Genomic DNA, 22,575 nt, shown 5'->3' with positions numbered 1-22,575 from the left:
ACAAGTGGCAGAGCTGGGATTCGAACTCATAAGCCCTGACTCCAAAGCCCGTGCTCTTTCCACTGCACCATGCTGCTTCTCTAAAATAATCTAGACTGCTCAAGATCATGGCACCATTAGAAATTGAGGTGGCTCAAGATTCTACCTTACAGGCTGGGTGGTGGATCTGACCACTGGGGGAAAGGAAACAGTCGACGATCCAGCAATCAATCACATTTATAAAGCACTGACCGTGCAGAGCACTGTACTGAACGCTTGGGAAAGCATAATACAAAAGAGTTAGTAGACAAGTTTCCCTGCCCACAAGGAGATTACAGTCTAGCTGATAAACGCAAACAGTGAACTCCCTTTGCCCACACACCCATCTGCTGTTCCTTGCTTTCCTCACAGTCCTTTCTGAAGCATCTATTTCCTCTCTAAAATCATCGTTCCACTGAAACCCCTGAAACCAATTACCACATGCAGTCACCCACTGCCTTTATTAGCCCTCGTTACCATGTCTTCGAATCAGCTAGTCAACATTTTGACTTTGGTCCTCGAAGTGCTCCATCAGACCTGACATTCATAGCATGACTCATACTAGAGAAAAAGGCAGCAAACAACCCCAAGACCTTGCAACCTCTTGATTGACTCGATCCAGGTATGTGGTCAGTAGATTGCCCGGAGTTACAGAATCAGCACTATTTAAATAGGCTCTGATCAATTTTTACTCCTTAACTTTTCTGAGATATGTCTACATAAATTATCTGTTTTAAAAAAGACCAAACCCAGCCTCCTCTAGACTGTAAACTCACTGTGGGCATGAAAAGGTGTCAATCATCTTCTTTGGATTGTACTATCCCATGCAGTCAGTACAGTGCTCTGCAAACAGTGAATACCCAGTAAATGCCATTGATTGACTGATTCTCTCTAATCCATAATTTAGATCCCCAAAACACTTTTGCCTGAAGTGCCCAGATTATTTTGACCAGAGTTTTAAGGACCTCAAATACCCAGATAATTTGTTTGTGTATACCAAATTGCAAAGCATAAAGGATGCTGAACTTTTCCAAAATCAAATGGATCCAATCACTAGCATGAAAACGATGGTACTGGAACATGTAGTCTTCACTGGGAATAGCTCTTACATACAGTATTTGGTATTTGAGGCTATATTATTGGGAAAAGGAGTGATGTGGTCTTTGTGGGCAGAGAGGAAGTCCACCAACTCTATTATATTGTATTTTCCCAAGAGCTTTGCATCAGTATCTGCTTTCTCTAGTCTTCCAAGTTCATTAACTTGCCCCTTTATAAACAATCTCCCCAGTTGGTGCTTTTGAATAATTTTAAATTATTAGAAGGTTGTTCAACCTCTTAGTGCTTTGCAGGACCTCTGAGCACAGAAACTACTTACCGATGGTTGTAAAGCATTCAATCACCTTTTCCCCTCTTACTTTACCTCCCTGATTTCCTACTACAATCTAGCATGCTCACTTCACTCCTCTGCTACCCAACTATTCACTACACCTTGAACTCATCTATCTAGCCAACAACTCCTCACGTAAGTCCTCCCTCTAGTCTGGAATTCCCTCCCCCTTCTTATTAGACACCGTCAAAGCCTTATTAAAATCATGTCTCCTCCAAAAGGCCTTACCAGACTAAGGCCTCATTTTCACTACTCCTTCTCCCTTCTGCATCACCCTAGAACTTGGATTTGTCCCTTTTAATCACCTCTTCCTCAGGTCAACAGCACTCATTCACGTATTCATAATTTATTTGAGTGTCTGTCTCCCCATCTAGACTGCAAGCTCCTCGTGGGCAGGAGACGTTTCTACTATCTCTGTGGTATTTCACTTTCCCAAGTGCTTAGTACAATGCTCTGCACATAGTAAGGACTCAGTATATATCGCTGATTGATTTGAACATGGGTTAGAATTTATGTTTAGGTACAAAGGGCAGGTGACTGAGTTTCTGTGAGTTATTGTGAATCAAGTGAATTTATGCTGTCTGAGATTTCTACATCAAATTCCTCCCCAAATCCAACTGACAGACTATCTAGCTGGTAAGCAGCCAGGATCAGCATTTATTAAAACATCACTAAACTGTGTGAGATTCCTATGTAGGGATTATTCCAGAATGCTCAGTGAGTGGAAAATATTAGAGAAATGTTCAGAATATTGAAAAAAATCTCCCCTCAGTGTCACACATTATAAAATTTCCATGTAATAATATTCAGATGAAAGCTCAGAATTGTGAATAGAAATTTTATTTTAAAACCCTTAGAAACGTATTTGAGTCTCAATAGTGCCATTTAACTGAGTGGGAGGAGAGCCTAAGGAATGTTTATTCCTCAGAATAATTGAAATGATTACCAAGTCCCACAGATCAATAATTTAACAGACTGTCTCAAGAGTCCTACGGGTTGAATTAATCTAATGCATGGTAAATCTGTTCTATCAGCCACCCTGATCTCTAATGAAATGGATCAACTTTAATTTGGCCCAACAAACAAAACCAAAAGCAACAACAAATTCTGTATAGTGTAAACAGAATAGAGGCAAGAAATATATCTAACTCTGTCCTCCTGAAGGTAAATAATAATAATAATTATGATAATAATAATGGTATTTGTTAAGCACTTACTATATGCCAGGCACTGTTCTAAGTGCTAGGGTAGATACAAGATAATAGGGTTGGACACAATCCCTGTCCCACATAGGACTCACAGTCTTAATCTCCATTTTACAGATGAGGGAACTGAGGCACAGGGAAGTTCAGTGAGTTGCCCAAGATCACACTGCAGACAAGTGGCAGAGCCGGTATTAGAACCCATGACCTTCTTACTCCCAGCTCATGCTCTATCCACTGAGCCATGCTGCTTAGTGAAAATACACTCTCACCCTTTTACTTAATCTCCATCTTCCCTAAGATCCACTTGTTTCTTTAAAAAAAGAAAATCAAGCAATTGTATTCACTGAGCTACTACTGTGTGCAAGCCCTGCAGCAACGGCTTAGGAGAGTGCAACAGAAGTGTGCTCTCTGCCTTCAAGAAGCTTACTGGATGAACTTGTAAAATCAAACATGAAAGAAAATTAGAAAGGGAAATTAGAAGACACAAAAACTAAAACATTGATGCAATTAAAAAAGATGCAATTTCTTTCTAAAGTCATCAGGAGATTCAGATGTGTAGGTGAAATGACAGCAATCAAAATAGACCAACATTTTCGTAGCTATTTTAGGCTTAAATATAAAATGAAACACTGTTGTAGAAATATGAGTAAATTGATCATGGAAATCACAGTATAAGGGAAATGGGACCAGGATAAATGTGGAGCTATAAGTAAAGCAGCAGCATCTCAATTCTCAATAACTAAATATGTGATTTGTCCCATCTAAAAAGGGAATTAGTGGGTGCTAATATGTGATGTTGAATGGAAGATATTTAGACCTGTGTAGAAACCTCATAACGTTTAGAAATCTATAAAAATATAGGTGTGAACTGAATAATGTATTTATAAGACTTCAGGGGGAGGTTTTCTTGCATGAATATCTTAGCCATGAAAGAAACAAAGCATCAGTAGCCTCACTACCTTAAGGGTGAAATGCAGATCAATGAAAAATTACAAGTAAAACAGAAAGTGTCAACCAGTTTATATTCCCCAAACCAGTGGGATCCTTAAGATTTTCCAGGAGAGTTGAGAATATTAAAAAAGAGAAAAGGAAAAGACATTTGTTTTGATTTTGTCATGCATCATTGAAAAAAAGTCATTTTGGAGTCATCACAATAATGAGAAAGTATAGAGGAGTCTTTCATGTCAGTTTCATAGAAAGTAGAAGATTCAGGCCAGGGTGGACTTTTTTAATGACTGACAACTGAAAATGAATTTGGCCATAGTCAACAGGTGCCACTTCTTCACAATAATATATTATTTCCCCTGCACAGTCCTAATAACCCTGGTTGCCATTAACAGTAGTTGGGGTAATCATGGTTCAGATAAGTGACCTTCTCCAGAGGCACCCAAATTTAATAGCAGTCTTTAAGTAAGAGCTGCTGCTGCTGATTTACCTGCTCCTGATATATCCATCCCTATCAAACCCTATAATGTCCTATACTGCCCTATAACATTAATGTTTCAAGAGAAACAAAGCAGTAAAAACCGTATTCTTTATGATTAGTTGGATAATTACTGCAGCAGGCCCATGTCTATCTGCAAAGCTTTACCCCAAGGCATATAATGTTAAAGCCATGGAAGCGCTTTTTTTTTTTCAGTCCAGAATGTAACTTCCTCTCTAAACTGCAAGCTCCTTTTTTTTAAATGGTATTTATGTTCCATGCACTATACTAAGCGCCGGAGTACATACAAGCTAATCAGGTTGGGCACAGTCAACGTCCCATACGGGTTTCACAGTCTCGATTCCCAGCGTAACTGAGATGACTGAGGCTCAGAGAAGTTAAGTGACTTGCTCAAGCAAGTGACTCGACAGCAGATGAATGGCAGAGCTGAGATTAGAACCCAGCTCTTTTTGGACAGGGAATATGTCTACCAATTCTGTTTTATGTGCCCTCCCAAGCAATGAGTATTGTGCTCCACAAACAGTAAGCACTCAAATACCATTGATTTTTCCAAGCAATCTGCGAAAAAGCTGAAATCGCCATGGTGCTGAAGAATCAGTCAATCAATTATTGAGGGGTTATTGTGTGTGGACTCTGTACTAAGCACTTGGGAGAGTACAACAGAGTCGATAGACACATTCCCTGTGCACAATGAGCTCACAGTCCAAAAGGGGAGACAGACATTAATATAAATAAGTAAATTACGGATATATATATACATAAGTTCTGTGGGGTTGAGAGGGATGAATAATGGGTGCAAATAAGGGTAATGCAGAAGGGAGTGGGAAATGAAGAATCGACAGCTTAGAGGAGGAATGTGCCTTCAATAGGGCTTTGAAGGTGAGGCTTTGAAGATGCAACAATATAACCACTCGACCACTTCTGTCTCTCCTTGTACTCATTCTCAGCACTTATGTATTCAGTTGTACATTGAATTAATTAATTCAGTTATTGTTTGGAAGTAGTTTATTTTTTCTTGTCTGCCTCCTTGTGGACAGGAATATGTCAAATGCTTGTTTTGTATACTTCCTGAGTGCTTAGTACAGTGCATTGCATCAAGAGGGTGCTCAATAAATAGTCTTACAACTACAAGAAAAAATAGAATGCAAATATTGCAAAAAATAAAAATTATTCAAGCACGAAAAATAACTTCAGTGAGAAAGACTTGGAAATTTGTCTCTGAGATAACACTGAACTCACTGAATATGAGCCCAATTCAGAACTTTTGAGTGAATATCTTTGGAGAGCTACAGCCCTAAAGATTTTATTTTTCCAAATGCATCGTAAAATAAATACTGGGTTCACACTAACATCTTTATGGGGAGTAGCCAAGGCACCAGAAAAAGATGTGGATTTGACTTGATGTGATTGCATATAATTTAAGCTAAAAAACCTAGACAGCTTGAAAGGTTGAATTTGATGTGGCTATTTTGCTTGAGTTAATACATTTGAAGACTTTTTAAAAAATCCTCTTTTACTGCAAACTAATAAAAGTACATCTATACATCCCATTATACTAAAGGGAAATGGAAACCCAAAGACAGCCTATTCTTAGAAGTAGAAAACAATTAACATTTGGAAAATAGATGCTCAGAAAATGGAATCTACTTAGAATATTTGTTGCATAAAAATGATAAGAATAAAGTCCTTTCTTAAAAAAAGACATGGAAAAATGCTGTTGGTAAAGTCACCCTTATATGACCACAGCAACCATGATAGTGCTATGGAAACATTTTGATATACAATTTATATCTACGTTATTTTACAAAATGCTTTAGTTTTCATAAGTGCTTCCATCTTACTTATCCCAAATTATTGCTGTTGAGGCAGGGAGAAGCAGGTATTATCATTCTTATGTCCCGGTGAAGAATTTGAGGACCAAATTGCACTGCTGGCTAGTGTCAGAGTGGCTATTGTTTGTTTTATTTTGTTTTCTCCTTTCCCTATTCAGTATTACTACACTTCAGCTGATTCATCAACTGTTCAGGTATTCTGTTGCAAGCCACTCTCCTCATTTGCTCTGTCAGTGTACTTATTATGCAATTAACATTGTCCTAATGTGCATGGACTGACTGAGTTTAAAGAACTTATTGTTTGGGATCTTATCTAGCCATCTGAGGATAAGTTTGGCAGGTAGTTATTTTTGGAAGTATATTGTGCACCCTTAGTTTCAGCAAAAACTCCAGAAGTCAGCAGCATAGAAAATATAGAACACACCATTATACTATAGTCTTTCTCGGTACTGAAAGGGCAGACGTTATTTCTGAGAGAACTGAGAAAGCTGCAGAGTACGAAACACTATCATAATGAAGAAGAGATTCCTCTCTTTGTATTTTCCAGGTGCTTCGTGACTCCACATGCACAAAAAAGACAACTTTTTTCCCCACTTTCCATTTAAATGTGACCTTTAAAAATCCTTTCTTTTTTTTCCAGAAGCAGAAAAAAATTCAGAATGTGGGTTTCAAATTCTGTTTTTCCTCTTTAAAGTTAGAAGTCTTTGCAAACTGAACTTCTTTATCACCTTCTCAAATGCCTTGAAATTCATTTAGCTGTGTTGAATCTGAACTTGCTGGAGATTTGAGAAAAGCAATTTTAGATGTCAGAATGAGAAAGCACTAGAAAAAAATTGAGCTCCTAAAAAGCTCCATCTTGGCACTATTTTTCTTAGTAGCATTACCCCTTGATGTAGCTAAAATCTTCAGGATAGTTAATTACAATAGTCAAACACCTAGGGACATGGGATTGAGTCATGACTGTATTTGAGAATTTGCGATCAGGCACATGTTCCTGTCATACACTGGTCTAAAATGAATTAGGCCCACATAGACATAATTGTGTTGTAGTCATTTACAGTGGTCCTGTGAAGTCTTTTTTGGCTACACAAAGGATAGCAACTTGCTAATCTATGACCCCTGCAACAAATAAAAACTTCCACAGGTCCAGACAAGTGCAATGCCTTCATGGTACCACATTTTTCACTCTGCTTAAGAATTTGATATTTTTATGCTAACCATTAAAGGTTATAATAATAATGATGATAATGATGGCATTTGTTAAGCATTTACTATGTGTGAAGCACTGTTCTAAGTGCTGAAACAAGAAAATCAGGTTGCCCCACATGGGTTCACAGTTTTTCTTTTAATCCCCACTTAACTGATGAGGTAACTGAGTCCCAGAGAAGTGAAATGACTTGCCCAAGGTCGCAGAGCAGACAAGCGGCAGAGCAGGGATTAGAATCCCTGACCTCTGACTCTCAAACCCATGTTCTTGCCACTAGGCCATGCCTGGGGCTACCAGGAGATAACCATCTTATTTAACCATCCCTAGGTAGATAACCATGCCTTTTTAAAATATTCCAGAGGTTTGTGCCATTTTGTAAATACTTTAAGCACAAGGGCCCAATCGATGATATTTACTGAACACCGATTTTGTACTCTCCCGAGTGATTAGTACAGTGCTCTGCACACAGTAAGCACTTAATAAATACCACTGATGGGTTGATTTGCAGATCCCATATAAATGGTCAGTAAATTCTTATAGTGTTTCCACCTGCCCCTCTTTTTGTCTGACTTCTTTTTCAGTTATTTTTAATGGTACTTATTAAGTACTTACTGTGTGTCAAACCATCTCTCACCTACCATACCTATGCAGCAGCTCCACAGATCTTGCTGCTGAGCTGCAAAGTATTTCCATGCACCCACATAGAACCACTTTCATTTAGCAACAAGGGAAATCTCCACATTACAGGTTAACACTTGAAACAATCCACCGAGAGAGCATGTTGTTCAGCCACAGCTGTTTTCCACATTTGCAACTTCCTGAATATGGCATGTTAAACAATAACAACCTCATATGCCCAGCATCAGAAAAAAACACCTTCAAGTTACTAACTGCCATTTTAAAGAGTCAGGAGAGAACTAAATGCAAGAAGGATTTCTTTCTTTCTGTAATTAATGGATATAAATAGATATGTGAATATGAAAGGGAAAAAGATGGTCAATTTGTGGAGTAAATTCAGAAACACGCAATTAATGGTAAGGTTAATTCTTTTTATTTTCAATCAATCAGTCAATCAATGAGCACTTACTGGGTGCAGAGCACTGTACTAAGTGTTTGGGATAGTACAATACAACAGAATTTGGATATGTTCCCTGCCCTTAAAGAGCTAATAATAGTCCAGAGGTGGAGATGGACATTAAAATAAACTATGGATAGGTGCATAACTGTTGTGGGGCTGAGGATGGGGTGAACGTCAAATAATTCCAGGGACATGGGCACTGCAGAAGGTAGAGAGAATAAGGGAAATGAGGGATTATTTTGGTAAGGTCTCTTGGAACAAATGTGATTATTATAAGGCTTTGAAGGTGGGGAGAATGGTAGTCTGTCAGATTTGAAAAGGGAAGGACTTTCAGGTGAAATGGAGGACGTGGGCAACGGGTCAGCAGAGAGAGAGACAACACTGAGGTATCATGAGTAGTTTGGTATTATTCAATAGTATTTATTGATTCATTCATTCATTCAGTATTATTTATTGAGCGCTTACTATGTGCAGAGCACTGTACTAAGCCCTTGGAATGTACAAATCGGTAACAGATAGAGACAGTCCCTGCCCTCTGATGGGCTTACAGTCTAATCGGGGGAGACAGACAAAAACGGTAGCAATAAAAGGTGCAGAGCACTGTACTAAGCGCTTGAAGAGTGAAGTGTGCGGTCTAGGTTGTAGTAGGAAATATGCCATGTAAGGTAGGAAAGGGAGAACTAGTTGAGAGCTTTAAAGTCAATGGAAAGAAGATTTTGTTTGTAACCACTGGAGACTCTGGGAGAGTAGGAAGATGTGGACTTAATGCTTCTTTAGAAAACCGATCCAAGCAGTAAAGTGAATCAATGAATCAATCGAATTTATTGAGCACTTACTGTGTGCAGAGCAGTGTACTAAGCACTTTTGGGAGAATACAGTCTAACAGAGTTGGTGGACATGTTTCCTGCCCAGAGGCTAACAGTTTAGATTGAAGTATTTCTAAGTTGTTAATTTCATAATATCTTTAAGAAATAGCAATAACAGAAGTAACCTATTCTAGTCCACCTTCATATTCATTCTCTCTCTCTCTCCTCTCTTTCTCTCCCTTTCTCTGTGTCTCTCATATACATATCCAGACAAGCACAGACGTCTCCATGAAAGGATAATAATAATAATAATGTTGGTATTTGTTAAGCGCTTACTATGTGCCGAGCACTGTTCTAAGCACTGGGGTAGACATAGGGGAATCAGGTTGTCCCACGTGGGCTCACAGTCTTAATCCCCATTTTACAGATGAGGGAACTGAGGCACAGAGAAGTTAAGTGACTTGCCCACAGTCACACAGCCAAGTGGCAGAGCTGGGATTCGAACTCATGAGCCCTGACTCCAAAGCCCGTGCTCTTTCCACTGAGCCATGCTGCTTCTCTAATAAAGCCCAACTGGTAATATCTTGTTGACTTAGAACGTAAACATCCCTCCTTCGGTCAAACCAAAGGTTCATTAAGTCCAATACCATATTTTTAACAGTGGTATCAAAGAACACTTGGAGAAAGAGTGTCTCTTGAACAACTAACTTCATGATTTAGGATGGGCCATTTCACATCCCTCATTCACTCATTTTTCTTTTTAATAATGGGCACCTATCTTTAACTTCATTTAAACCTTTCTTGAGTCCTTAAAGCTCTTATATTTTTTATATGGTGAATTTAGAAAACATCAAAAGATTCAGAAAGGTTTAGACGTATTAATGGCTGAAAATAGATTGCAGTCTTAGATTTAAAATTTGTGATATTGAAGGTGAATGCCAAGAACAATGCTACATATCCTTGAATATTCAAAGGAGGGGGAATACTCAGCTGCTGAACCACTTAACTGATTTATTATGAATTGTGTATGTTTTTTATGAAAAAAATAAGTCCTTAATCCATTCAATTCTCCTAGATATTTCTAAAACCTATTTTCATAAGTAGTTTGGTAAAAACTGAAACTGTGGAAAAGTGGAAAGTTACTTGGCTACAGCAATATCCCAGGGCACAATCTGTTTGAGAAAAGAAATAGAAATATATCTTTCAAAAGTTTCCCCGTTCAGCAATAAATTCCAAGGATTGGACTTATCTGCCAATTAAGCATTGAAAATGGCTTGGTAAACGGAAGCACATAAAAAAAGCACTATCTTTTTTAAAAACAAGAAATGAACATGGTGTCATAAGATTGATAATGCTAAAAAAACTTGGTCGATAAAAGCATTGATATGCTGTTTCTCATAGGGAAATCAAATAAACTAGAATTTATCCAAAACTTTTTTTAATAAAAATATTTACATGGGAAATTTGGCATTCTATCATAGTTATCTGTTCCTTCTTACCGCCCTAAAGGACTACGGAATCAAATAAAACTCTATGTAGGATGCTTTATAGACAAAAATGACTGGGATGCGCAGCCAGATGCCTTCTCCAGCTACACGAATCTACAGAGATTTCAATTAGGCATCAGTCCTCTATTTCTGTTGTTCTTAGATGTGTTGCCTCTAGAAAGAGATAATATCAAAAGATATGCTGCAAACTTGAAAAGTACTTGCTACACCAAACTTATTCCAACAGGACAGAAAGACAGTGAGAAACAGCGTGGCCTAATGAGAAGAACCCGGGCTTGGGAGTCATGAGGACCTGGGTTCTAATCCCTGTTCCACCACTTGTCTGCTGCATGACCTGGGACAAATCATTTAACATCTCTGTGCCTCAGTTACTCATCAGGAAAATGGGGATTCAGACTGTGAGGTTTACGTAGGACAGGGACTATATCCAATCTGATTGTTTTGTTATCTACCCTAGTGCTTAGATCAGTTCCTGGTACATGTAAAGCACTTAAAAATACCATTAAAAATGATTTTATAAAGTACTGTTAAATGTTTGCTATCTACCGAAAAGAAAAATCTAATCTAATCGCTAATTGCTCTTGAACCAGAAAGACCAGCAATTGTGAATAAACAATTCACCTACACCTAGGATTCAACTTTATAATTAAATTAATATATTGATCATTTGCAAAACAAAATATTCCCATCAGTTAATATGTACTAAACATCTAGCAAGTGCAAAGCTTTACATATTATCTCTTCCCCTTTAGAAAGTCAATTCCTTCTGAGAAGGGAACAGGTCAATCATTTCTTTTATTCTATATTTCTCAAATGTCTAGTGCACCAAATGGATGCCCAATAAATGTTACGTTTCTGCAAAGGAGGTACAATTTGCATAAGAGGAGTCGGGTTGGCTTACGAATTTGTTTAGGTATCCTATCGATTCTGTCTGGGTGATCTATCGATTCTACCAAGCCCCAGGTGAAGAGGTTGAACCACCTCCCCCTGCTCACCAGATGATGCAGTCCGAAAACGACCCAGTGCCAGTTCCTGGCAAACATCCCAATACCCATAACAAACGTGCTCCGGCTCCCAGCGTTCCCGAGCACGGCAGTGTTGGTGAGGGCGACACGAGCTGCAGCCCCTTCCTCCCAAGCTCCACAGACAGTCCCACCTCCTTCTCCCCAGGATCCGCACTCTGCTCGGGAGATTGGGCCTACTCATCATTTAAACCATGAGTCAATCAACCGGTAGCCATTAAAAGCCACTCGTTTATCACATCCTCTTGAAGGATTTTGCCTGAATAATGTTTTGTAAACCAAAATGGGCCAGCCCGCTCTGGAATCAATATTACTGCTACTCTAGAGTCTTCAAAGCAGAGACGGTGTGATATCCCTTTATAACCCCTTATAGGGCACAATATATTGCTTTGCAACAATAGACACTTTTGGCTGACAGATGATACTGGCTCTGAAAGTTATAATTTAGGGTTTGACAGTGGATTCTATTATTTCATCAATGACACAGAACTGCAATTTAGAAGATTCATCTGTTTTTCAGTGGCATCCACACTGCCAACTTTATTTTTAATACTTTAGTTGGGGTACAACGGTATCGCATCCAAAAGATCATTTAGAGTAAAAATATTCATGACACTAAAGAATACTGTACGACGCCCATGTGCCAGCCAGGAAGCCACAGATGTATGTTATCTTTCATAGGAGACATAGGTTGGGTAGTGTAATGTTTTGGTGGCTACATGTCACAGTATGCTACGTTTTGAAAATATGGGGTGTGTATATTGACAGTGATAACTGCCTATAGGTTTTTCCGGCACAACTGATTGATTTTTTAAAATTGATTTACTGTGGCCTGGAATCAGAAATCCCAGAAAGTACTTTCCTGTTTTGAAATGCTCAGTGCTTGAAGTGAGAAAGGGCAGGGACTCTTAGGGGTATACACAGTGGAACAGAGATACAGAGACAAAAGGTAAGGGAGAGAGAAAGGGTGAGAAAGTCAGAAACACAGAGTGAGAGCATCTGAGAAAGCAAGAGCTAGAGGAGAAAGAAAGAGAGAAACAGAAGTGTGGGGAGAGAGAAGGAAGTGAAAGACGGGAAATGAGGGAACAGAGAGGAAATCAAAGACAAAGAGAGTCCTGGGCAATAGTTACACACACAGTCCAATTAGCTTAATGACCAGGATGCTCAACTTAGCCGCGGCAATGACCGTTGCAGGAGGTTTCGACCCTAACGGAAAACAGTCCTGAGTGGAGTCAATGCCATCCCAAGCAATGTAGAAGCAAGAGAAGATGTGACGTTAGCAGTAGAAAGCAGAGTTGCAGCTTGAGTGGCAGTGAGGAGGTTTTCTTATCTGTTGGTGCCTCCGCCAATCTGAGCTATTGTTGGCTGGAGTGCAGGGCATTCCTCATGTGCCCGCCGCCGCCACCGTGACCATTCGAGTTTCACCTCCACCATCACCAACCGGGATGTCTCTACAAACACTACAAGCAGACATTACTCTACCCGGCCGCCACTCCCACTTCCTCTTGCTATCGCCACCACCATCCCACCTGAAGGTGAAATGTTTAAGGATCCCGCTGGCCGTAGTTTCGATGGCTCAGTGAAAATCAAAAATTCATGAATGTTCCTCCCAATTCTGATTTTCTGTTCTCTTTAGAGACCAGCGTGGCCTAGAGAAGCAGCATGGCCTAGTAGAAAGATCCTGGGGCTGGGAATCAAAGAAGCTGGATTTTATACTTGGCTTCATCCCTTGCCTGCTGTGTGACCTGGGACAAGTCATTTAAATTCTCTGCCTTAGTTTCTTCAGCTGTAAAATGGGAATTCAATACCTGTTCTCCTACTTAGACTGTGAGCCCCATGTTGGCCAGGGACTATATCTGATCTAATTTTCTTGGATCTACCCCAACGCTTAGAACGTGTTTGGTACAGAGTAAGCACAGAACAAATACCGATGTTATCATTTATCCTAGCGAGGTTTTTAGACTAGTATTTTTGCCCAAGATGTACACTGAATTAGTATGGGTCACGTGTTTTCAACCTCACAATTTGCTTGCCCCAGGTTATTGGGAAGATTTGCTGGAATGAAGGAAATCCAAGATGGAGTCTCAGAGGAGTTCTCAAAAACAAACCACACGGCAAGATCGCAGCACGGTGCCAGAAGAAGCTACATCATTTTAAGCACTCCATCTGCTCCCACTTTCTTAGCTATATGGAGAACTTCAAGTCCCTAAGACAGCTAATCCAGTGTTCCCATAAGGGTACACTCATCGCTACCATTTATATTAAGCTAATTATTGTAAAATATCTAAATTGGAACATCTGCAAATGTATTGTCTTAATAATAGGATCAGAGGCAGATCTAAATAAATACACTTCTCTCAAGATTTGACTAGCTTCTCTCAGGATTTTCTATTCTAAAGGGATTGTTACATTTTGTAAAACATTCGACTTTTTTTCCTGTTAAAGTGGAGTCTGGTTGTTGCTGGTTTGGACCAGTTCATGCAGCAAAATCAATGTGAAACAGCAAAGTAGCAGCCCTAGAGTGACATCTACTGAGCACTGAAAACCAATTTCACAAAATTAGATTGTTGGTGAGGAACAGCTGTAGAAGGAGTGAGAAAGTGGTATGAAAGCTTCTAGTAAGTGTGAAAATAGAGCACCAAGTCTGGAAGGGGTTAGAAACAACTATATTCAATGAAATTAGCAAGGAAGGAGTTGTATCACAAAACACACCTTATGTCAAAGAACACAGGAAATGCTGTACAGAGTCAAAAGAAAGCATTTAAGTGCATAGGTGAATAATAACAGATACACTGACAGAGTGACGTGACATGGAAAGCAGGGATCAGTTAAGGATGCTCCACAAATGAACCGGCAGTTTTAGAGGGCTTTGAAAAGGGGGACGAAGTGAGTTTGGTGGATTTGAAGGCAGAGGAAGGACCAGTTTGGATCTGAGAGCAGAGGGAGGACTATTTAGGTGGATTTGAGGGCAGAGGAAGGATAGTTTGGTGGATTTAACAGCAAAGAAAGGACCACTTTGGTGGAGTTCAGGGCGGGGGAGACCTATACGGTAAACCCACCGTGAGGTGGGAATGTGTCTAGTGCCATTGTTCTTGTCCGTCCGTCTCCCCCGATTAGACCGTAAGCCCGTCAAACGGCAGGGACTGTCTCTATCTGTTGCCGACTTGTTCATCCCAAGCGCTTAGTACAGTGCTCTGCACATAGTAAGCGCTCAATAAATACTATTGAGAGAGAGAGAATGTGTCTACCAGCTCCCAAGTGCTTAGCACAGTGCTCTGCACAAAGTAAGTGCTCAGTAAATGCCAGTGTTTAGTTGACTGATCCCTATTGTGGAAGCTGTGAACAACAGTTTGGAGATAGAAGAATTAATAGGTAGTTAAAAGGATAACTCTAAGGAGTCAAGAACGTAAACTGAAAACAGCAGGTGGGTTAAAGGGAGATGAGAGGTGGAGAGACATGAAAGCAGTTGTTAGGGTTTCCTGTAATAGTAATAATGGTATTTGTAAAGTTATTATTATGTGCCAAGCACTGTGGTAAATACAAGGTAATAAGGTTAAATGATCTCTGTGCCACACTGGGATTAAAATTTAAATCAGTCAATCGTATTTATTAAGCACTTACCGTGAGCAAAGCATTGTACTAAGTGCTTGGGAGAGTACAATATAACAACATAGCAGACACATTCTGGAAGGGAGGAAAGATGTGTATAACCCATTTTACAGAGGAAGACGTTGAGGCTCAGAAAAGTGGCTCAAGGTCACCCAGCCAACAAGTGGTGGAGCCAGAATTACAATCTACATCTCCTGACTAAAAGACCTGTGTTCTGACCCCTCGGCTGTGCTGCCTGGGGCTATGATTCAGTCATTGGTGGGTGGCAGACCATTAGGGATGTCTTTGATGATTCCAACCAAATCACTTTGCTGGTGCTTACAAGTGTTTTATGGAAAACTCTATCGTGCCTGAGGCCAGTCCTCATTTAAAGCTTACTGACCCTTTGTGCAACTCGTAGGAGCAGGAGGGTTACAAAAAAAGGCCATTTTTTTTTTTTTTTGAATCGAGGATCGCCCTCCCCATCCCATAAGCTGAAAATACCACTCTCAATCTTTTTCTTGAATATTGCTTGATATATCAGAAACAATTTAAAATGGACCCTGTATCTGAAGATTTTTGTTCCCCATACCATATGGTTTAATGTGAAGAAAAACAAAACTCTGAAGCAAATGGGGAATAGAAAGTAAGAAGCCCAAATGTGGAAACCTTTTTCTTGTTCCTTTTAGAAGACAAAAGATGGTTTTCAGAAAAATCACAAGCTCATGACCCTAGCAGGTTAAATCTCACCCCAAATATGATTTTCTCTTTGAAGATGTGGGCAGGGAATACGTCTGTTTATTGTTATATTGTGCTCTCCCAAACACAATGTTTTGCACATAGTAAATGCTCAATAAATACTATTGAATGAATGAATAAATATGATTGAAGGGACAAAAAATGATTTTCTTGTAATGTTCATTTTAATGTCTATTAATAAATGCCTAAATATGGTTTATATCTGTTACTAGCCTTTATTCCCAGAAAAAAAATCTGTTGTTCTATGCAAAGGAGATGGACTGCGTCATTTCTGACACAAATTTAAAGCTCTTCAGGAAATGTGACATTAGTATTTATTATTTATTTTGAAACCAGAAAGCTTCCCAGATAGCAAATCATTGGCCTTCTATGCTATATTAGATCCTGACAGTACAAAAAGTGTATGCCTGCTCTAATTGGTTTATTAACCTTTTTTTAATGATATTTATTAAGTGCTTACTAAGTGTGAAGCACTGTTTTAAGCGCTGGAGTAGAGCTAATCAAGCTAATCAAGTGAGACATAGTCCATAGCCCATGATGGGCTCCCAGTCTTAATCCCTATTTTACAGATAAATTAACTGAGACACAAAGAAGTTGTGACTTGCCCTAGGTCACACAGGTGACATGTGCTTGGGACTCAGAAGGATCTGGGTTCTAATCACAGGTCTGCCGCGTCTGCCAAGACTAGGGTTTTTTTCTCTAAAGATTACAGAGAATATAGAAGTGAACAGGCTTAGTCATCATAACCATTTTACTGAGTGGAAATAAATGTTCAACAGTTATTTTCTTTTTTATGGTGCTTGTTAAGCACTTACTGTTTGCAAAGTACTGTTCTAAGTGCTAGGGATAGATGCAGTATAATCAGAATGGACAATATCCATGTCCCACATGGAGTTTCACAGCTTTAATCTCTATTTTACAGAGGAGGTAACTGAGGCATAGAAAAATTAAATGAGTTGCCCAAGGTCACACAGCAGACAAATGGCAGAGCCAGAATTAGAATCCAGGTTCTCTGACTCCCAGACCCATGCTCTTTCCACTAGGCTATGCTGCTTCTCGATTAGTGTAACTGGGCAACAGTGGTAGAACATGGAATCAGAATAGATGTCTTCTGACATCTATTCCTGATATTTCTTTTGGTTCCTAAAAGTGCCAGTGGTCTCTTCTGAAAAACAATACTTTTATGGTGTGTTTTTTTGTTTTAAAAGCCCAGTTAAAGTTATGGAGCTAAATGGTGATACGCTCCTCTTCTGCGGGAAGGGTTCAGTCAGATTCTGGCTTTTCCTGACCGAATTACCAGGAGGCATTTTGTCTGCATTCATCTCTGTTGCTAGCCCAGTGATTTCATGCACTTTTCCTTTCCCTCACACCTGCCTAGTTTCCATGGAAATGCCCGCCTCTATGGTAGAGAAGCGAGCTCTTGGGCATCTCGTGCCAAGCGGCATATGTTATTAATAGGGTAGGCTTGGCCCAGAACCTCTCTCTAAATGAGAGTGTTGATAAGTACTGACACTGAGAGGGAGAGGAGAGGAGGAAGGCTCTAGGCAGCACAAATACCATGGCTCTTCACGGCCAGAGGGGCTTTGGGTTAATTGATTATGCTTCTTTGGTCAACCCCCGATCACTACAAAGTTATTTCCCACCCAGTGAGCCTAGTGATGAGCAAGGCTTCCTGGAGTCAGTTGACTTGGCGAGGCTTGGTCCTTCTTATTTCTTCCAGTTCCCTTCCCGTATGGCAGATCAAAGCAACTGAATATCATGGTGTAGTGGATGGAGCCCGGGCCTGGGAGTCAGAAGGTCGTGGGTTCTAATTCCAGCTCCACCACTTGCCTGCTCTGTGACCTTGGGCAAGTCACTTCACGTCTCTATGCCTCAGTAGACTGTGTCCATATTGATTAACTTATATCTCCCCCAGTGCTTAGACCAGTGCTTGGCACATAGTAAGCGCTTAACAAGTACCATAATTATTATTATTCATATATCACTTATGAGGACTTTAGTGAGCATCACTAAGCAAGTGCAAATAGTTCAAGAATACACAAAGTTCTGCATAGAACTGTGCCTCCTTCTCATCTCTCCCACTGCCAACCTCCTGCTCACATCTTTCCTCCTCTTCCCCTATGTGTAATACAGTCAAGTGTTCGACTCCCCCTGGCCCAGGTTGCAAAGTTCTTGAAGAGGGGAATTGTGTCTTCTAACTCTTTTGGACTCCCCCTTGAACTTTATACAGTGTTCTGTACATAGTTGACATTCAGTAGATGCTGTTGTTCGATGGACTAACTAAAATATTAAAATATTAACCAATATCAGAAAAGTAAATAAATAAATGAGAAATAGCATGGTCCAATGGATAAGGCATTGTGAGCAGGGAATGTGTCTGTTTATTGTTATATCGTACTCTCCTGAGCGCTTAGCACGGTGCTCTGCACACAGTCCGTGCTCAATAAATACGATCTAACGAATGAATGAAGGGCACCGGCCTGGGAGTCAGAAGGACCTGTGTTCTAATCCCGGCTCTAATCCTGGCTACCTGGCTAAGGCATGACCTTGGACAAGACACTTAACTTCTCTGTGCCTTAGTTATCTCATCTGTAAAATGGAGATTAAAAGGCAGAGAGCCCCACTTGGAACATGGACTGTTACCAATCTGATTAGCTTGTACCTTCCCCAGTCCTAGGTACAGTGCCTCACACATAGTAATAATAATAATGATAATAATGATGATGGTATTTGTTAAACGCTTAATAGAAGGTAACCAGCTTGTCCCAAGTGGGGCTCACAGTCTTAATCCTCATTTTACAGATGTGGTAACTAAGTTACAGAGAGGAGAAGTGACTTGCCCAAAGTCACACAGTTTACAAGTGGCGGAGCCGGGATTAGAGCCCGAGACCCCTGGCTCCCAAGCTTGTGCTCTTTCCACTAAGCCACGATATTTTCCCTATGCCAGGGAAGTAATGGTCTATATCACCGTACATTTTTCCATTCTCAGACCCCTGAGTCTATTCCTTTTTCTTTTAGCAAAAATGGGCACAATGAAACTCCTTCGCAAGACTAGTCTCTGGAATTTCTGGGCCTGGGAGGCAGAGGACCTGGGTTCTAATGCCAGCTATACCACTAGTCTGCTGTGTGTGACTTTGGCAAAATCACTTAATTTCTGTGTCTCACCTTCCTCATCTGTAAAATAGTGACTAAATACCTCTTCTCCCTCCTAATTAGACTGTGAGCCGCATGTAGGGAAGAGACTGTGTCCAACCTGATTATCTTGTATCTTCTTGTATCAGGAGCGGCGCGGCTCAGTGGAAAGAACCCGGGCTTGGGAGTCAGAGGTCATGGGTTCGAATCCCGGCTCTGCCACTTGTCAGCTGGGTGACTGTGGGCAAGTCACTTAACTTATCTGCGCCTCAGTTACCTCATCTGTAAAATGGGGATTAACTGTGAGCCTCACATGGGACAACCTGATGACCCTGTATCTACCCCGGTGCTTAGAACCGTGCTCTGCACATGGTAAGCGCTTAACAAATACCAACATTATTATTCCCCAGTGCTTGGTACACAGTCAATTCTCAATAAATCCCATTATCATTATTATTGAAGGTACGATAATAATGCATGCACCCCCACCATTCCCGTTCTGAGGCCAACCCTTTTCTTCAAACTACAGCTATGTGATTTTCATAGGCTGAGATGATACTAAGGAATATTCTAAAATAATTTATATCATCCTTTGCAAAGGCAGCTCTCAGAGAATTATTGAGAGTCAAATTCCCCATTGCTATTTTTATAAACCCTGTCGTAAATTCTTAAAAAAAATCATTTATGTACAGTTCACATGGCCACCCCAATAAACTATTTTCCTCATTCATTTTACAAGGCAAAATAAGGGAAGGAATAAAGCAAGTGCACTGTTCATAACCTGATAATGCTTTGGTGATGCTATCATTCCTAGTGGCCACAGGATGGCACTTTCACCTTAAAAAAAAACCCCTAAAGAACCCCTGAATACCTTTGAATCCTTTGTTCTCAACTGAAGCAAGGATCTAGCAAAATCTTTGCCTCCTGAAGGTAAATAATAATAATAATGATGATGATGATGATGCTATTTGGCAAGTGCTTTCTATGTGCCAAGCACTGTTTTATGTGCTGGGGTTGATACAAGGTAATGAGTTTGTCCCACGTGGGGCTCACAGTCTTAATCCCCATTTTACACATGAGGTAACTGAGGCACGGAGAAGTTAAGTGACTTGCCCAAAGTCATAGAGTTGACAAGTGGCAGAGACAGGATTAGAACCCACGACCTCTGACTCCCAAGACTGGGCTCTCTCCATTAAGCCACGCTGTTTCTGTGTTGCTCTTGCAGGTGGATCTGTACCCTTGAAGCATGATATTCACTTCACCCTCCACAGCACTTATGTACATATCTAAAATTTATTAAACGCTTGTTTCCTCCTCTAGACTGTCATCTCCTTATCAATCATATTTATTGAGTACCTTTTCATTCAATCATATTTATTAAGCGCTTGCTGGGTACAGAGCACTGTACTGAGCACTTGAGACAGTACAATATAAATAGGGTTTGTAGACACATTCCTCCTTAAGGAATGGAATGGAATATGACTTTGTTGTATTGTACTCTTTCAAGCACTTAGTAGAGTGTTCTGCACATAGTAACCACTCAATAAATACAATTGATTAATAATAATAATAATAATAAATAATGTTTGTTAAGTGCTTGCTATGTGTCAAGTACTGTACTAAACTTTGGGGTAGGTACATGTTAATCAGTTTGGGCACAGTCCCTGTCCCTCATTGGGCTCACCATCTTAATCACCATCTTTTACAGGTGAGGGAACTGAGACACACAGAATTTAAGTGACTTGCCCAAAGTCACGCAGCAGACAAGTGCCAGAGCTGGGATTAGAACCCAGAACCTTCTGACTCCCAGACCTGAGATCTTCTCCACCACTGGAAGCAAGCTTTTCACTGACTGTAAAATTCAAGCCTTGGACTTAAAAGAAGCCATGATATTGTATGTAACTGAGAGGTTTTATAGCCGTAGGAAATATGTACTATTGACTGAAATGATTAGACATCCTAGTCCATTTAGGAAGAAAGACATATTTTCAAGTAAAGAGTTAACATTGATGAAGAAAACATGAATGCCAGAGAACTAAAGCGTATTCAGTAACATTTTCTTTGGAAACATAAGGCCAGCGAGGTTGCTTCCGCATGGATGAAGCACATTTTTTGGAATATAAATTTGTTATTGAAAAGTCTGGTCTGAGCCTGAATGCACATGAGAGCAACCTCATAAGGTTGTTGCATACCAATGTTCTTGACAAGCACTATATAGAGTGGAAAGAACATGGGCTTGGGATTCAGAGAGCTCCTCCAATTACCTGAACAGATCACTTTAATTCCCTGTGGCTCAGTGCCTTCATCTTCAAAATGTGAATTCAATCCCTGTTCTGCCACCTAGTTAGACTTAGAGCCCCATGTGGGGCCTGATGATCTTTTATCTACCTCAGCACTTGACAAACAAAGCACTTAAAAAACATGATGATGATTATCATTATTACCACTGTAAGGGGATTTTCCCCGACCAGTAGGGCTATGATTTTGGAAGCCATCAATCACTCATTCCATCCTCCCAGCCTGTCCCAGGTACATAAACCTAAAGAAAGACAGCACTGTGGGCTTTTCCACCTTCCAACGCTTGTACTCCACTTGACTGTGGACAGATGGCTTTAGGCCCATTCCTATGGCATTTAAGTGCTTAGCGTATGCCAGGGACTGTTCTAAGGCAGTGGGATAGATACAAGATGATTGGACACAGTCCATGCCCCACACAGCGCTCACATATTAATCCCCATTTTACAGATGAGGGAATTGAGGCACAGAGAAGTTAAGTGACTTGCCCGAGGTCACACATCAGACAAGTGGAATAGCCAGGATTAGAACCCCGCTCCTTCTGACTCCAGCCGTGCTCTATCCGCTAGGCTGCGACCCTGGGGAGCAGTTATCAAGTGTGCTGGCCCCAACTCTAGCCAATCAGGAGGAATGTTTGAGGAAGTCACCGTGAGGAAAAAAAAGATCCTCATCCTTATATGTACAAGCCAATGATATTCAGCTTTTATTCAGATTTTTCTCTACACATTAGACACTGCAGGTTTATCGTAAAACATCCGTTTAGGCATTGTAAGGTTTATCATAAAACATCAGCTTAGGCATTGTAAGCTCCTTATTGGCACTCTATTGCAGCCTCCCAAGTGTTTAGTACAGTATTCTGCACACAGCAGGCAATCAATAAATAGCACTGTCAGCTATGTGACTGTGGGCAAGTCACTTCACTTCTCTGTGCCTCGGTTACCTCATCTGTAAAATGGGGATGAAGACTGTGAGCCTCACGTGGGACAACCTTATGACCCTGTATCTACCCCAGCGCTTAGAACAGTACTCGGCACATAGTAAGCGCTTAACAAATACCAACATTATTATTATTATTGACTTCATAGTTTAGGTTCCTTTGCAGCAAAACTTTAATTTGCAATTTACCAAATGCCCACCAGATGGCAACTATATTCATGAACAGGCGATTTTAAACACAACGATTTTATTTCGCAATTGACATTTATTATAATGCATCATGAAAATTTACTTACCTTCTTTAATCCTTCGGTTGAGACAAATTCAATAGAAAAAAATTGGTAGAGCATGTCTGAAA

The 22,575-nt window shown here is 40.2% G+C and overlaps 1 long non-coding RNA gene across 1 annotated transcript; it reads left to right on the top strand.

Annotated features, from left to right (window-relative positions):
- The first annotated feature begins 523 nt into the window (after window positions 1-523).
- LOC114807557 lies at window positions 524-13,870 on the top strand. The gene is made up of 2 exons (XR_003755614.2): window positions 524-640; window positions 13,546-13,870. It is a non-coding gene; the product is annotated as an uncharacterized LOC114807557 (long non-coding RNA).
- The last annotated feature ends 8,705 nt before the right edge of the window (window positions 13,871-22,575 follow it).

Source organism: Ornithorhynchus anatinus, chromosome X3, assembly GCF_004115215.2.
Source record: "Ornithorhynchus anatinus isolate Pmale09 chromosome X3, mOrnAna1.pri.v4, whole genome shotgun sequence".
Taxonomy (NCBI): Eukaryota; Metazoa; Chordata; class Mammalia; order Monotremata; family Ornithorhynchidae; genus Ornithorhynchus; species Ornithorhynchus anatinus.
The sequence above is the reverse complement of the archived record's forward strand: the minus strand, read 5'-3'. Positions and strand labels throughout refer to the sequence as shown.